The sequence below is a fragment of the Ursus americanus genome, chromosome 2 (genome assembly GCF_024610735.1).
Source record: "Ursus americanus isolate L20-20 chromosome 2, mUrsAme1.1.p, whole genome shotgun sequence".
NCBI lineage: Eukaryota > Metazoa > Chordata > Mammalia > Carnivora > Ursidae > Ursus > Ursus americanus.
In genome coordinates, this window is record NC_142128.1 from 54010926 (window position 1) to 54029345 (window position 18420).

Genomic DNA, 18420 nt, shown 5'->3' on the forward strand with positions numbered 1-18420 from the left:
TTTAAGTTCTCTACTTTAAAATAATAAACTGGCATTTTATATTAGGTGCTGTATTTCTGTAGTGTCATATTACCCTTAATGTTCTTTCATTGATCTTGCCACACGCTGTATTACAAGTCAACTTTGTTAGCACAGCACCTGCTGTGAGATAGAGGTTCAACAGATGTATGTATAACAAATGTTAAATTCAAGTTGAGCAAATATTCATTTTCTGAAAATTCAATGGTGTTTGAGTATACAAACAGCATAAAACCATATTTTTATACTTTTCATATATACAAATTCATAGTCATAAGGAAAAGTTATTTTATTTTTTACTTTTATTAAACATTTTTTAATATATTTATTTGGGGGGGGGCAGGCAGAAGGAGAGGGAGTAGCAGACTCCTGGCTGAACAGGGAGCCCAAAGCAGGATCAATCCCAGAACTCTGGGATCATGACCTGAACCGAAGGCAGACGTTTCACTGACTGAGCCACTGAGATGCTCCAGAAAAGTTACATTTTAAAGGACAGTATGACTTATTTGGTTTCTGTGTAGACACTCTGGACTAAGGATTAAACCCATATATTTTTCCTAAAATGTGCCTTTCTCTTATGCCACCATTATATGCAGAAATTTTTCTGGCCACTACATTTACTAATGGAACCAGCAGATTCAAAGTATTATGATTACCTAAAATCTTTCTTTGAAAAACTATCTTAGAAAATTTTGTATTTCCTGAGGCGCCTGGGTGGCATGATCTCAGGGTCCTGGGATTGACTCCCGTATAGGGCTCCCTGCTCAGCAGGGAGTCTGCTTCTCTCTCTCCCTCTACCCCTCCCCCCTGCTCATTTTCTCTCTCTCTCTTGCTCTCTCTCTCTCAAATAAAGTAAATACATAAGTAAATAAATATATAAAATCTTTCAAAAAAAGAAAATTTTATATTCCCAGTCTAATATTTCAATTCAGTGTTAACCTTTCTCTAATATCAACTAAGGCTAGATTCAGTGCCCTATCCCTAATGCTACATTAAGAGACTGGGGACAACTCTGTCAGAGTTCCTACCTACCTACCACATTGTTTCATAATTACCTTTGCGTGTATCAATCTTCCCTAAACAAGCAGCTGGAGCACCAGGCCTGTGTTTTAGGTATTTTTGTATCCGCATGGCCTAGTGGATTCCTGGGCACATAGTAGACACTCAAAAACAATGCACTCTGCAGTAGGACCTGTGAAGCCTCTATTTTACTCTTGTTTTCCAAAGCCATATCAAGATCTCAGGAAATCTTTTGTTTGAGGCTTATTTCAAAATCTTATCAACTTTTGTTTGAGGCTTATTTCAAAATCTTATCAACTTCTTTCAAAGAATTATAGATTATACCCTTTTTATCTTTCTTAATATATTAGTTTTGCTTTGCTTTCAAACACATTGTGATCTAGAACTAAATTATCAAAGACCCACTTGAGTTATCTCCAACTCAACTGTTCCTGTGTTATAACCGAATTTTATTAGATAAAACAAAAGCTATGTAATATGTAATATACTTACATATCTTAAAAAATATTTTTGAACTGAGTTTTCTTTGGGATTTTTTTCCCTATATAATTTATACAAGAAAAAAGTGTTGAAACATTACAGGCAACTGTATAAACCGTATTTAATGTCATGCTAACATTCTCTCACTATAATACTAAATATCAAACAAGGTAGATTCATAAACAGTTTAAATGATGTTAATAAAAGACAGCATGGACACATATATTTAAAATAGTTTTCAGTGTAATTTTGAAGTGGGTGATAATTTTTAAGATGATTTTTAGGGTGAATTTCTATGATGAGAATCTATCAATTGTAATGAGAAGAAAACCAACATATATTACATTAAAAAGACTATTCTGACATAAATATAACTAAATCTCCATAGTCTATGAAAAAGATAGGAGTATGCCATTCTATTTAGTGATGACCTAGCTGACTTAAGTCTGTTGATCATTTCTACAACCTTGCAGATTAAAATAGTAAAATACATACAATTTAACTAGATTATAATTTATCAGTTAAAAATATCTATCCACTTGAATAACTGCTACCAGCCATTAACTCTACCCCATTAGAAATCTTCTTTGGTCTCCTTCCACATTTGCATGCACATGTATACATAGGCTAGATGGGAAATGCAAATAGATCAGTAGACATGATAGCTTTCTTAAATTATATTTTGCAACCTATATGGAGACCTCCTCATGTGTATTCTCTTTGCAATTTAAATCAAATATAGGTAGAAAATATATTTTAATTGAATTTAAAATGTATCATTTAAAATCTTCAAGGTGTCAGTTATTTTAGAAATTAATTTAATACATTTACTAACTTACGTCAATGAAAACAGTCCAGCCCTCTCTCAATCCCTACCACAAGCAAATGCCCTATTTATTTATATAGATACAGTATGCATTTAGCTATTACTTCTTTAAGTAAATAAAACAATGTTAACTTACTATTGTCTCAATTGCTACATTTTATAATTTGTAAGCCACTTGTGAATAATGGTTTGTTGTTGATTTTTAAAAATATTACTATGAGTCACAAAAGACAAGGTTAATCCTAAGGGACCATGACATATTTTTCAGTTTTCACATTTTTCACAACTTAGAAGGGCTACTGCCAAGCTAGCTTTTGGGACTTCATTTTCAGCAATAATTTTCTAGAGTGACCAACACTATAGGGAAATCTGTGCTAACTGTTTAAAAAAAAAAAAAAAGCCTACAACTGAGTTATTTGCAGTACTGTCATGCTAACATTCAACTCAATAAGACCCAAGAAATCTCGGGAGAGGACTCTGCTAATAGCTTCTTACTGACCTCCTTGCATCAGGCTGGGCTGCTGACTGGTGGCCCAGTGGTGAATACGGCAAATGAGGTGTGAAAGCACTGATTTTTTTTAAAGGCTATGATTCTGACTCGTCAAAAGGAAAAAAAAAAAAAGGCAATGAGTTATATAATAGATATATATTTTTCTTGAATTCCCCCCTTCAGACCCTCCATCATGGGAACTTAAGCATGACCTGGAATATTAATTATGTCAGGTTGAGCAACGAGCAAATGTACCATTTGTTACCCAGTCACCCTTAGCATTACATTAATATTTTGAACCATTCCATATTTCTAACAATCTATCAGTTGCTCTTTTCTCCTCAGTTTTCATTCTTTAGACTTACAAATATTGTATGGGAAAGTACGTTAAAAATGCAATTGGTTTAAAAACAAATGGATGGTAGATTTGGAGAATCTACTGTTTTATTTCATGGAGAATGTTTTTATGGTCATTTCCCACTCATCCACAGACCTTCATTTTGTAATTGCCTGGGGGAAGCTGTATTCTAATTCTCCCCTCTTCTCTTTGTTTTTGAGGGTTACTTCTAAAACAAGTTGCTATAAAATAAAAAATTTGAAACATGATTTTGTACACCTATAATTCCCAAAGCACAATGATTAGTCTTTCCATTTCATATTTTACTATGTGAGAAATAATAATCTCTCATAATTTCAAAGTAACTGTTCTCTCAGGAATGAGGAACTAATAAGTATACAGGATAGGTGGGGGAATTCAAGTTTTACTTCTGCAAATGACAATTACACTGCAAATGGGAGTCAATTGCCACATAAAGGAACAAAATCAAAAAGTATTTTCTTACATCAGGATTCAGAATTTGTGAATAGTTGGAGAGATACACAGTTCCATATGGGGGGATGGTTAAAATATGTTCAGGATCTAAGCTTTAATCAAAATTATTTTAAAAATTAGACACTACGTCAGCACAGAAGAGCAGCAAAGATCTCTACTAACGAGGAAAGTCAAAGTGGGCCAGAGAACTGTGAATGAAGTATTTGTGAGGGTAGGGACTGCTGAATCAACACTGACCAATGTACTTCATCATAATTATCAGGACATACTAGTGCCAGGGGATTTATAAAAATCCCACTCAGCAAATAATTGCCCTGCTGTTAGGAGATAGTCAGAGTGTTAACACACTGTCACAGTCCAGTGTTTAGTAAGATATTCTACATTCAATTACTCTTGCTGAGAACTAAAAGGAAACATGGTCATTTCTCACCACAGCAGTTATGTTTCCACATGCATTACAGAAAACAGCCATGTTAACCCTCAGATACAGTACCTCAGAAGGAAGAATTTCATGGGAACATCTGGGATTTACAAGGAATATATCTGGTATAAAACTTATCGATAGAAAGCAAGTTTTATAAAGAAAAAGCTATTACTAACTACACATGCTTTTCTGTGACTTCAGTGTAGAGTTGAATTTTTAAATATTTTGAGTCAAAGCACAGAGTGGGGTCATGTTAAATGGAGATCCCAGAGGTAGCTAGCTTCATTAGTTTAACAAATGATTTTTATAAATCATTTCGATATCCTAATCATTATCATCATATATTAAAATATTTTCATTAAATATTGATTAAAATAATGAAATTTAAGTAAAATGCCATCCTCTATATACTAATTCAATTCAATAAATATTTAGCATTTATCTAAGGTAGGTAGAGATACATGAAAAGTGATCACTCCCACCAAATCATTCTCAGTTGGGGGGGGCACTTGGAGAGTGATTTTGTGACTGACAATAACATAACCAGCCTGTAGTAAGTATCCACTAATTACTGTTGTAAAAGGTTTATACCAGAGGTTACAGTAAAAGTATATACATTTTTTTAGAAAACCGTGGAAAAAGTATCTGACTTTCTTTTAAAGGCGGGTAGAATTCTGGCAATAAAAAGGGAAGAAAGGCATTGTAGGCTAAGGGAAGGGTAAAAATAAAGACAAACATATTTGTGGGAAAACACAGAACAGCTGTTCAGTGAATATCACACTGGCCAGTTTAAGCACGAGGTTATAGTCAAGAGATGAGTTTATAAAGATAAATTGAGGTCAAACTCTAGAAGGCTCCAAATTACACTTAATTCTGCATAAAGTGTAAGTCTATGATTTTCACATTCTTCCTTAGAAGGTAAACTCAGGAAGAAGTCTGAAGCAGGCCTACAGAAACAGACTCTGTGAAAACCACAATTTAAAGAGACAGAACAAGCATCAGAACCAGACTCAGATATGGCAGGCATATCTCTCTCTCAAATAAAAATAAATGTTTATTAAATAATAAACATAAATAATAAAATGTTTAATAAAGTAAATAAAAACAAATAAATGCCATATATATATATGTACCTTCATTTACATATATATATATATATATATATGTATTATATATATAATGACAGAATATCCAAGGAAGGTAGGACAACTACAAAAGGTATATGCCATGCACAGAATGGGAACCCAGAAGAAGGAAGAGAGAAAGGAACAGAAGACATATTTGAAGTAATAATGACTGAAGATTTCCCCCAAATTAATATCATACACTAAACCACAGATTCAAGAAGCTCAGAGAACACCAAGTAAAATAAATGACAAACACACAAACATATACAGAGGCATATCATATTCAAACTTCTAAGAATCAAAGATAAGAAATTCTTGTGAGAAGCAGAGATGATAAGCACCTTACCTATAGAGATGCAGAGACAAGAATTACATTCAACTTTTCCTCAGAAATGATGCCAGCAAGACAAGACGCCCAGAGTGAACCCTAATATAAACTATGGACTTTGAGTAATAATGTGCTGGGGTAGAGAATATATGGCAACTTCCTGACCAAATCTGTTGTGAACCCAAAACTTCTCAAAATTTTAAAAGCCTATTAAAATAGTTAAACATATGCTTAGTATATAACACAACAATTCCATTCCTGGGAATCTATACAAGAGACGTGAAAAAACATGGAACACTGCCTATCTCAAGACCTGGCACAAAGTAGACAATCAATCCATGCTTATCTGAATAAGTGATACAGACCAAAATTCTATGAAGGAGGTGAAGACTGCTTATTGAAAGGTAAGAAGAAAGAACAGCTGAAACAGAAGAATGACATGGACAGAGAGCATTCTATAGAAACAGAATCAGAAGACACCAATAATAACGTTGATTAAAAAGACCATAAGAGAATGTGGACTTACAGAAAAACCTGGGCTTAGAAGCCAGGCAGAGAAGGTAGAAAGAAGAACAGTTATGTAGGAATATTACTACCTGTTTTGGAGTTATTAGAACTGAGTTCCCAAAAATCCAGGTTGAAAGGTCCAGTGTATAGTTGTAATAGTAGGTCTGGAACTTGGGAAAGAGGTCATAGTAAGCAACTGGAGTGTTTTCTGAATAAAAATATCTGAAGGTCTGAAAATGGATGGCGTCACTGAGGGAAAGCATGTAGGGAATTCAGGGGAACAGTCTTAGGAGTGTATACATACAAGAAATAAGTGGGAGAAGAGATGCCCATGAAGGACACTCAAAAGAGCAAACAGTGAGGGAGGAGAGGCAGTACACAAGGGAGAAGACTGTTTCATGAAGGAGGTCAGCAGTGTCAGAAGCTCAGGAGAGGTGGAACAGCATGAGGACAAAGAATGCACAACTGGCATGGTAATTAGAAGGTGACAGGTGACCTCCACAGAAGCAAATTGTGTTCTTGTGGCACAAATCACATCATAATTCATTGAATGTGAGGAAAGAAAAAGAAGTGGAGACTGATTTGAGTCTTCTAAAATACAGCAATATTATGATGACTCAGAAAATCTTGGGACTAAAAGAACATTTTTCCCACCTGGTCAGGATTTCCCTTTAACTATATTGCATTTTGAAAGAATTTCTAAGAGAAGATTCCACGTAAAAGACTTTCTTGGAAATCTTCCCCACTAAACAATTCCTTTATCTTTTTCTCTGTAAATGTCAAGTCACTATTCTACTGATGCCTGCAAGGACTGGATGAAAGTCGCTTATTTTCTTGCTTACGAAATTTTTTTAGGCCTGTTCCTTTCCGTAACAAGTAGCAACCCCTCCAACCCTGGTGCCCCCAAATATAGCTTCATTTACCTCCTCCCCTCCTCTATCTGCTGCCTTGGGACTCTCTCCAGATTTGGCTTTGATTCTTGCTTTTCCATCTGAGTCATAGCACTGACAGTTTATAAGTAATTATAAAATACTGAAATTAGCATTGATATGTATATATACCCATACTGAGAAGAGACCACTCTGTGGGGTTAAGATGACTGGTATTTGAGCAGTGTGAAAGAAGAGAAGGGATGTGCCCAGTGTAAGATGAGGGAAGGCATTCCCAGAAAACAGCAAGATGTGCAAAGGAACAGAAATTTAAATAATTTTGATATTAAAGAACTATAAATAGCCCCATATAATATCAGAGTATTAAGATACACATTGAATACTATTGAATACACTATTGAAGAAGACTGAGAACAAATGATTGAAGAGTACAAGGCTGCCTACAGTGTCCCTAAGGCCAAAGGAAGTTCCAATACCACAAGTGTGATGAGCAGTGTGCAAATCTCCCAGAGGTCCCGTGGATTTACAATTAGAAGATTCCTGGGTGACTTTATCAAGAGGTGTCCTGAGTAAAGCAGTGAAAGTGGACACCCAGTTCCACAGTGATTTGAAAACTCCCTATTAAGATGCTTCTAACACACAATTTCTACACATTCTGTGCTGGCTTATTAAACACGTACTAATGAAGTCTGAATGACCTAAGAAAAAATAGTAAAGCATGTTTTTATGACCACCCCCCACCCCAAGCCCTCCATTATATACCACTGTTCCCCCCTCAGAAACCTACTATTTTCTCTTGCTCAGTTCTTCTACAGATGACTTAATGTGAAAACGACTTCATGGTTCGGGTTTAAAAGACGACTTTCAAGAAAATTAGTTGCTAAAAGAAAAATACTTAGCATCACAGAAACAGGCAAGAGAATTGAAAATTTTCTTTTGTTAAAGAAAATGTACTAATAGAATGGAGCATTTGTCAAACTTTATTCCCAGTGTTATCTGGGGCTCTGCAAGAAACTGATCTCCCAAGAGCCTTTGAAGAAAGATTTCTTAAGCAAACAGGAGGAAGCCATTTTAAGTTTTATCAAATATAGGATTGACTGCCTCGTGGGGAAATGCTATGTTGCCTTAATCTGATTGGCTACAATCTTATAACCAGATCTCAAAGACCACCTCATTTTTAGACTACTGTGCTCTCACACAGTCTTGTTCTGTAGACCTGTGGCTTCTTGTCTGGAAATTATTAATTAATACCTATTAGGTACAGATTATACCTGATACTTTGTGATAACTGAGCTGAGTCTTTAGTATTTTTGCACTTTTCTGCATTATCCTTCAATAAAAATTTTATCTTTTTTAGGTTATCTTTTGCTTTCTTTTTTTTTTTTTTTAATGATTTTTTATTATATTATGTTAGTCACCATACAGTACATCCCCGGTTTCCGATGTAAGGCTCGATGATTCATTAGTTGCGTATAACACCCAGTGCACCACGCAATACGTGCCCTCCTTACTACCCATCACCGGTCTATCCCATTTCCCCATGCCCCTCCCCTCTGAGGCCCTCAGTTTGTTTCTCATAGTCCATAGTCTCTCATGTTTCATTCCCCCTTCTGATTACCCCCCTTTCTTTATCCCTTTCTTCCCCTACTGATCATCCTAGTTCTTATGTTCCATAGATGAGAGAAATCATATGATAGTTGTCTTGTATCTTTTGCTTTCTTATTTTGCTTTGACCTCCTTGGTGGTAGGGAGCCCAGAAAATTCCACTATGCTTCACAAACTTGTTATCTTTTATCTCAACTCAAACGTAAGCCCCTTTGGTGGTAACACAACTTGACCACAAACATAATTAGAGGGAAAGTAATTTAATCGAAGGGAGTTGACCAATGCAGTATTTTGATCAAAAAACTGAACTGGTCTAAAATGAGTAATAGTCTAGTCTCTGGCTTTTGGGGTGTACAACTGGGTTATTTCACAAGTTTTAATGCGAGCTTCTTTTTTTTTTTCATTTCATTCCTCATTTCAAAAATATGAGGAAATAATACCTCCCTTGTACTTTTTAATCCATTAATTCACTTTCAGTCCATCATATTATTATTATGCTAATGAAAATAAGGAACAGGCAGAATGACTTAAGTTTCTCTATAATAAGAGATAATTGATCAAATAACTATTTATCTATTTGCTTTTTTGTCAAATTGCTCATGCCCAAATAATTGTCTGCCAAATTAATTACAGCTCTCCTTTATATTCTTTGGTACTCATCCTCAACTATCCCATTCCTTTTCTCAACACTTCTGATCCCTCTCCTATAATCCTTTTAACCTTGCCCTATGGAACCCTTCTCCCATCTATGCTAAACAACTTCTCATTGCCCCCAAATTTCTCAATAATTATACTCCCTACCTTTTTATTATGACTGAAGCTTCCTTCACCCCTAGAATACCACTTCTCTTGCAGGCCTACTGAACAAAGCATTTTAGTACTCCCCTGTTTCACAATGACTAGGGAGAGATTTGCATTTTCTTAATTCCCCAATGTCATTTTCAAACCAATACTCATCAACTTTCTTGCATTCTAAATATGCACTCTTTTGTCCCTCCTTATGGCTGTCATACACAGACTCACTGGTCATTTGCCCATATTCATGATAGCCTTTGGCACTTAGTTCAGTCTTCCTTTCTACTATGTGCTCTGAGATGACTTCTGGTTGATTTCATGTACAGGTGGGTGACCCATCCCAACAGTATAGCCTCACAGTTTGACTCCTTCAACCTCACTGACCTTCACCTTTATATATTACTAGTTAGAGCAAGAGAGAGATGGCAAAAACATCTACATTCTTATAGATATCTCTTTATCTCAAATCATATGATCACAAAATAATGTGTAACTGTACTGAATAGTTTCAGAATTTCAGCTGATGTCTCAAAGATGAAAATACTTCTTTTTAAAAGATTGATTGATTCATTTTAGATGGTGGGTAGTGGTAGGGGAGGGGCAGAGGGTGAGAGAGAGACAGTCTCAAGCAGACTCCCTGCTGAGCATAGAGCCTAACTGGGGGCTTGATCCCATGACCCCAATATCATGACCTGAGCTGAAATCAAGAGTCACACACTTAACCAACTAAACCACCCAGGTGCCCCAAGATGAAAATACTTAATAGATGATATAAGTACACACCCTTAATCCTCTGTTCATGGCTCTTTTCCCAAGAAGACAAATTCATTGCCCAACAGCTCTCCAGAAGTGCCATGAAGGCCCTGCATCTTAGACCTATGTCTCCCACCTCCTGATGCTTAAAGGAACTGATAAGCTAATTCACACAAAACATCAAAAGCTAATAACACTGAATATATTGTCTAGTAATTATTGTCAAATAAATAGAAATTTAAAGATATGATTTCAGCCATCATCCAGGAAAATAATGTTGAGCTAGGACCTTTCTCAGCCCTCTTTAAACCATACCTTAAAGAAAACAAAGCATGGTTTTGAAGATAGCCAGATCATAGTTTGAATTTCATCTTCATTCTATCTAGTTATGTAACTTGGCTTAATTTGGGACATTATAGAATTAAAAAAAAAATGTTAGTGTCGCCTTTGCCTTTTCTTTGAATATAAGATTTGTCCTTTTAAAAGTCATATAAAATTAGGGCGCCTGGGTGGCTTAATTGTTAAGCATCTGCCTAAGGATCCTAGGATCAAGCCCCGGATAGAGCCCTGCATAGAGCTCCGCATCGGGCTCCCTGCTCGCGAGCCTGCTTCTCCCTCTCCCTTTGCCTGCTGCTCCCCCTGCTGTGCTCTCTCTGTCAAATAAATAAAATCTTTAAAAACTAAAAACTAAAAACTAAAAGTCATATAAAATATATTTTACCAAATACAGGTATCAGTTATTAAAAATGATCACATCTGTCAAAATGATTGTTTGATTTATAGCTTTATTTAATTCAGAGAAGAAATAGTGAATAATTGGGACTAAAATAAAAGCTGCCTTTCTTGTTTTGAATATGAAAGTATTATAAATCAGAATTAGGACATGTATTAGAAACACCATGACTCTGATATTAGATATTGGGGATATTAAAGTGATGTGGTTGCTCTCCTTTATGAATTCGCCTCTGTTAGAGGGAAGTAGAAATAACCGTAATACCAATGGCAAATGTTATATAAACACACAGAGGAAAAAAGCAACAACTGTGCCTTGCAAGGTCAGGTAAAGCCCAACCACAATTTTAGCATTCTGATAATCATCAACAGAGAAGCTGATTTTGGTATAGATATATTAATAACCAAACCAGGTAAAATAAATTGAATAATTTTAATGATACGAATTTAAGACTAATTCAGATGAACATAAATCGACTTATGCATATATAGCATATGCATACACAACAAATATGAGTACGACAAATTATATTATCTACGATTCATAATTTATTTAAAAGATATATTAATACTGAAATTATATGCATATATATACATGTATTAATTTAAAAGGAGATGGAAAATAAAGCTGAATAAATTTAAGAGAAAAAATTTTAAAATTCAACTCGTTAAAGGGACTAAAACTACACAGGAATGTTTTACATTATATAAGCACCTCGAAAATAAAATTTTTCTCTAAACTAAGAGTGATCATATCCTTTCGGCAAGACTTTCCTTCCAGTATTAACAGCAGCTAACGAGACCAGTTTATTTATTTTAGGCCCAAGAGACACTAAGAGATTAAGATTTAAAGACAAATTCGTTCTCTTTTCTACCTTCTTCACACCTTCCTTCCATTTTCTCATCTTTTATTTTACTGTCTGCTGTGATATTGTGTAGATAACATAACTCCTTCCTGAGTGAAATACTTCTGTCAAAAGATATATAGATAGAAACACCAATTGATAAGACTATTTAACAGAAAACCTGCCACTTTATACTAAAATATTTAAAGCCATGTTTCTCACACCAAAATGAAACTAACTTTTTTTTAAAGTAGGCTCCATTTCCAGCATGGAGCCCAGTGCAGGACCCAAGACCACGACTCCAAAATCAAGACCTTAGCCACAACTCTGCGATCAAGACCTGAGCTGAGATTTAGAGTCAGATGCCACCCCAGATGCCCTGAAACTAATTTTAATATATATTTTTAAATAAACAATTGCACTTCCCCTTTATGTTTCTTTTGTGATTGTAATTCATATATAAAATATTGTACAAACTTTCCACATCTTTTAAAATATTTACCTACTTTATACTGCATAAAATCTCAAGGTCATAGACGATTTCTTATATTGGAATATACCTTAATTTACACTCAGAAGTTAAGAAATACTCATGTTCCTAATAGTGACCTTAATGACCAAATAAGCTACGTTAGTCAATGTTTGAAAAGCTTGATCATTGACTTAGTTAAGAGCTCATTTTAAGAAAACATTTGAAAGTATAACTCTCCCTGTGTCTCCAGTTTTAATACAAAGGAATAATGTTTTTGATTGTAGGGTACAAGGGCTAGGGAAGGATATATACAGAAGATTAAAGGAAGAAGAAGAAATAAAGAAAAGATGGATTAATTCAAAGCCAGAGATTTTAAAATTTGGCTTCCAGCTATTCAGTGGAAATATTTCTAACGTTTTCCAATCCAAAAGAGTGAATTTAAATATTAAGAACATGGGGGGGGGTGAGCAGGGCTGATCTATATAAAGTTATTCTTCTGGACTTGCAGAAGAGCTAAGATAAATCATGAGCTGACAAACTACCTCTTCATTATTTATCCATTTATAACAGCATCTAACTTCTAACTGGTTTCATTCTAAAATATTTCTGAAGTGTCTTAAAAATAGAGAAGTAGTCATAATAATAGTAGGAATACATCTTCAAATCTATAAAGTATTATAGCTCCAATTATTTCATCAGATCTTAGTTACAGCAATGGTATAACTTCCTTGAGTTTCTAAGTTTTAGATTTCATTGTATTACAATTAGGGACAGCAAAAGGAACCACCAAAAACTCAGTCTTCTCTAATCAATGAAGAAGTTGAAAAAATTGATTATAATCAACATACTAACAACATTAATTTTATAAAAACAGAAATAAGCATATACAGTTAGCTGTCGATTACCCTGTATAAAACATCTGCGTATAATACAATTTAAAATATGGTGTGCCAGAGTACAAAGGTAAGTAAAGAAACATTTTACATTAAGGTAGAAAATGGGAACTACTTTTGTTACAAATTTTTTCTAATTCTTTTCTGACTTTTGAATTTTCTATTAAAGCTGTATTTGACATTTTGTATAAGCCTGTATTTGTGTATGCATATACACATATGTACAGATAACACATACACATATATAGATGTGCATGTACAGGTTATTATTTAATACCTGTAATACCTAATAAGAACTCTCCCTACCCCACACCCAATACATTAAAAATTTGCCTCATGACTGGATGGAAATAAACAGACCCTGAGTTTGATGTCCAAAAATAAAACATGATAAATAGAGGACTAAAGAAAATCAGGTGCCTCAATTTCATGGATAGGACTAAAATAATAATGTTCATTTAAATGTCTGAATGTTAGATTTGATATCTGATACTCAGATTATTCATATAAAATTAAATCGAATTAAATTAAAATAGTTTTAATAGTTAAAACTTCTTTAAGCAAGTTTAACACAATACAAAAATATAGTCCGACTAGAGGTGAAGGAACAGTGAAACTGATTCAACTTAATCTCTGAGGCCCTCATTTTCATAGGCTCTTTCCATAACACAAGGAGGAACCCTGGCAATTTGTTCACATGGTTATGTTTTTTTGTAAAATCTGTGAAAGTAAGACATCAGTTAGTTCCACTGTCTCTTACGCTCTGACTTATCCTCTATCATACTTGGGTTGGGCGGCACAAAATGGCTATGGGCATGCTGGAGACCAAACCAGGAAAAAGCTAAGGTGGGTGTATATTTAATTAAGGTTTGGTTAGGTATATTTATGGGTGGTTTTTTTTTTTTTTTCTGTTACTTCCAAGTATAGTTAAAACTTTTTAGTAATCCCAATGCAGGAATAACTTTCAGGAATACTCATGAACCCAGTGGGCAGACTCACCAGGCATCATGAATAAAGGTGCAGGACCAGAGGCTGCACCATACTATGAACATCCTAAACCATCTGGCCTGGAAGTATGTGACTAGTGGAAGAGAAGTGGGGTTTTCTCAAATGGAGAATCTGATTCTTCTCATTGCCCATACAAAATAGAAGATCTTCCCTTTCAAAAATATACTCAATAACGCAGCATACAAATAGGAACGCACCATTTAACTTTCTTACGATAATGAAAAATTTAGATCAATGTTCCTACAAAAAGGAGTGAATAACTTTCTTTTCACTCTAGAAAATATAACAAAATTATTGTCAAAGAAAGAGGCAATCAAAGAGCATGAAACCAAAATATGGTGAGCAAATATGACAGAGCTATCAAGCAGTTAATAAAACTACTGTTATATTTAGATCTTGTGGTGTTCTCAGATGTTAAAATTTGAAATGTGCTTGAAATGATTTTTTGCTCATTATATTCATCTTCCCATATCTGTTACTTTGTGTAGTTTCTTCTTGAAGGTAGATCCCAAAATTGTATAAGCTTCAGGCCCCAAAACACATGAATCTGCCTCTGGTCACATGCACAAGAGAAGTTTACAGTGTGTTTTGCTAATGGACAGTTTTTAAAATAACTTTTAAAATGCAGTATGCTGAAAAGGAAAATATACATAAGAAAAGTAGCTAAGGCACTTTTCTACCTGTGTGGTCTCTCTTTAAATTAACTTTCATTTTGTTTTTGCTTCCATCATTATTTTTGCCTCCATTTCTTAGATAAACGATGGCAAGGAGAAGAACAGGGAAGGGACTTATTTGGGGACATAAGACTTTTTTTCTAACCACTTCACTTTATCTCTTCAAAGAGTACTGACAATGGACAATAATTTTATCTCTTTCATATATTACAGGATAGTAAAAACTATAATGTTAAAGAGGGAGGAAATAAAATGTAAAAGTTAATAGCTAATTCATTCGCCATGCTAGTTCAGTCCTTGGCCTTTTCTGAACAGAGACTGCCAACAGTAACAAATTATGTGATGGTTTTGTGATGTGGACAGTTCACTTGGGACCAAGAGCAAATGACCAAACTTGAGGACCTGCCTCTTAAACTAGGGATCCAAAGATCATAGGTCAGATCTTTATTCACTACACAGTCTTCAGGAAAGAATAAATCTGCCAAGTGTCTAGAGGAAAAAATGAGTACCAAACAAGAGCATTTCAATCACCAGAAAGATAATTGCTACTTTATAGAATATTGTGGGGATAAATGTAATAAAAGTGCTTTGAGCTATTCACAGAAAGACACCATAGAAATCTACATATGTCTGGCTTGCTTCATTCACTCTTTTATATGCAGGCCCTAGTTTTTCTATTTGTCCATGAACTCATTCAAATCAATGTTCCTTTTAAGTACTAAAAAACATTTTAGAGAAAAGGTAAAAAGCGAATGCTATGAATTGAGGGTAACTCAAGGAGCAGTGCATACTCAGAATGCTAGTGTTTTCAAGGATAAAAAGATAGTCATAAACCTAAGGTAAAGTCCCTTCCAAATAGAGTTTATTGAGGTGAATCACATGTAGACCACAGATGTAGATCACTAACTCAGATTTTCACTGTGGCTGCACTGTCCTGAGGATGCCCCAACATCACAGAGTTTAAATAAACTATAACCTTGAGCAGGTTGCTTCATCTTCCAGACCTGCTTTCTTTAATCTGTTAACAGAAAGAGCTAGAAAGGTAATCTCTAAACAGCCCACGCTGCTCTAGTATATTACAATCAGGGGTCCTGTCCTCTGTCAGTGTGAGTTCCTATTTTTATATTTTTCTCCATGGAAACATACAAAGTACTGGGAACTTGGCAAAAACAAATATAAGATCCTTCATGTAAGACTTATGAATCTACTCCCACTCCCTACTTCCATAATCCTCAGTTTTACTGCCAGACCTTTTCAACCTAAAAAAAATGTGCCATAACCAGGGAGTGGCTAACATAAGAATTGAGAATTCATTGTTGAGAATGCTGTGTAATGCAGGAAAGAAATAAGAGGAATCTAGAGGGATACAGTTAACTAGGAATACTAAATAGCAGTGATGCTAAGCAAAATGACAAAACTGCTAAGTTTCTCTTACACGTCCTCCTAATTATCTTTACGGTGCCTTTTAAGGTGTCCCCAGACATTCCATGTAGTTAATATAGCCCTTACCATCTCTGGCTCCCCTCGTTACCAACCTTATGCCCATCTTGGTCCTCATACTCTAGGCATTGCCTCAGGACTGTGGACATACTTTTCTTCCTTCCTTTTATGATAGCCTACTCACAGTTATTAATTTTCACCAAGCTATACTAATAAGAACACCTTAATAGCTGTCTCCTTTCTAAAAGTATTTTAATTTAATAAGGGAAAAGAAATGTATCTCTAACAATAAAATAATGGCAAATTTAAGTGTTAGGGGAACATATGTGAGATGCTGACTCTTTTTGGGGGATGGGGGAGGTAACAAGGAAGCTTCTGAGTTTCCAGAATATGACAAGCCACAAGAAGTCACCTATCTCATATAAGGAGACCCTTGTGATGAACGTTTCTGGGATATAAAAATCACACTGTATCAGGATGCTCACCCTGAGGAGGAAAGGAAGATAAGACTGAATATAAATAGACAGAATAGAGTCAGTCCGGAAAGTTTCAAATGTGTATGCTGAAAACTTTGGATTTTATCCTATGGACAACAGGGAATCGTTGGAGGTTTATAAACTGCAAAGAGACATGACATAAAAAGTACCATTTTAGCAAAATTCATCTGATAGTGGCAAATATACTGGGACAAAGAGAAAAAGACTGAACAAAAAGAAAATCATTTTAGAGATTATTACCATTGCTCAGGGTTCAGGAAATGGACATAATGGAATTTATTTAAAAGATGACAGGAAGAATAAATTGAAAGAAGTCCGCAATTTTACACAGAAAATAAAAAAGAGGGAAAGATTTTAAAAATTTGGATGAATAGGAATAGTTTAGAACATTGATCAAAATAAAGACTGATTTGGACAAATAAAGAAAAAAATCACATAAAGAAGAAAAAATGCCAAAAAGCAGAAGCAAGGAACCACGTGAATGCTCAAAATCAGGTTGCATCAAACCATGAAGATCAGAAATGTAATATACTCAATACAGTGGATGTTATTAACAGCCATAAATATTGAGGCATAGATCCTTTTGCGTGTATATTATGGAAATACAGAGGTGGGGGAAAGGAGGGGAGAGGGAAAAAGAGAAAGTGGGGGTCTATCCTAGAAATGAGAGAGGAGCATAATATTTTTAAGTCAAAGAAGTGGTTTTTAGATAAGGATCAAGAGGTGTAAAAGTGTATTCCACGAGTTGTTACAGGGTTACGTTTTAACACCACACTTGAGTTTCCCAACTGCTGCTGTGGTATACCACTGACTAAGGAAAATGCCTTATGAGAAGGATCTCCAAAGATGCTTTCCAACTACACCATATACACAAAGATACATCACACACACACATACACACACACACACATGCATGCGTGCTTGCCCATGTGCAGGTACACAATGAAAGGCTGCCATTCTTCTCTTATTTCATCACCTCAAATTAAAAGTGAGCAATCACATATTAAGCACAGAATCTCCCCATTTATGATTTTGAGGAGATAGAGCTGAAAGCAATAAATGACTTGTAAGACTTACTATATTTCTTAATTTACACATTTTTTTTATCTTAGAAAATGTGTCTTATTAACATGCTATCCATATCAATATCATATCCACATCAACAGAGTATCAATTATTTTTGTTATATTGTTTTTTTAATTAAGCTACTTTCCTTCCATATACACATGTGATTTGATATAATTTTGAAAAAGAAAGTTGCTGAAACCATTTGTTTCTCTCAAGAAATAAAATAAAGACGTTTTATTAATATTAATTGGAGTATGGGGTCCTTTTAAAGAATCTTAAATAACTGAAAATCATTACCTCAGTGTCCATATAAAAACTATGCATTAAAGAAAAAACACTGAAAACCTATTATATAAGTGATGACATGAAAATTATTTCCATAAAATGTTACAAATTTTAATTAAATTTATAAATTTTCATTTTAATTTTAACTTGAATATGTATAAACTATTAAGAACCATTATTATAAAATAAAATACATGTAGTAATAATATAGCCATGCATATATTTTGTATCTATTCTTTTTTTATTAGTGTATTGAAATAAAAAATGGTTATTATTTTTCACTGATCAGGAAGCAATGTATATAATTCTATATAATAACCTATACTTCTAAACATTATTTATAATGTGGATCTTGAATCTTACATTTGTATCTGTAACCTGCTGTTTTCAAGGAGGATCTGTAAAAATTCT

At 34.5% G+C, this 18420-nt stretch overlaps 1 protein-coding gene across 2 annotated transcripts in view; it reads right to left on the reverse strand.

The window, feature by feature from the left end:
- Positions 1–18420, reverse strand: part of SPATA17 (spermatogenesis associated 17) — a 205286-nt gene that overhangs the window by 111431 nt on the left and 75435 nt on the right. The window lies entirely within an intron of this gene.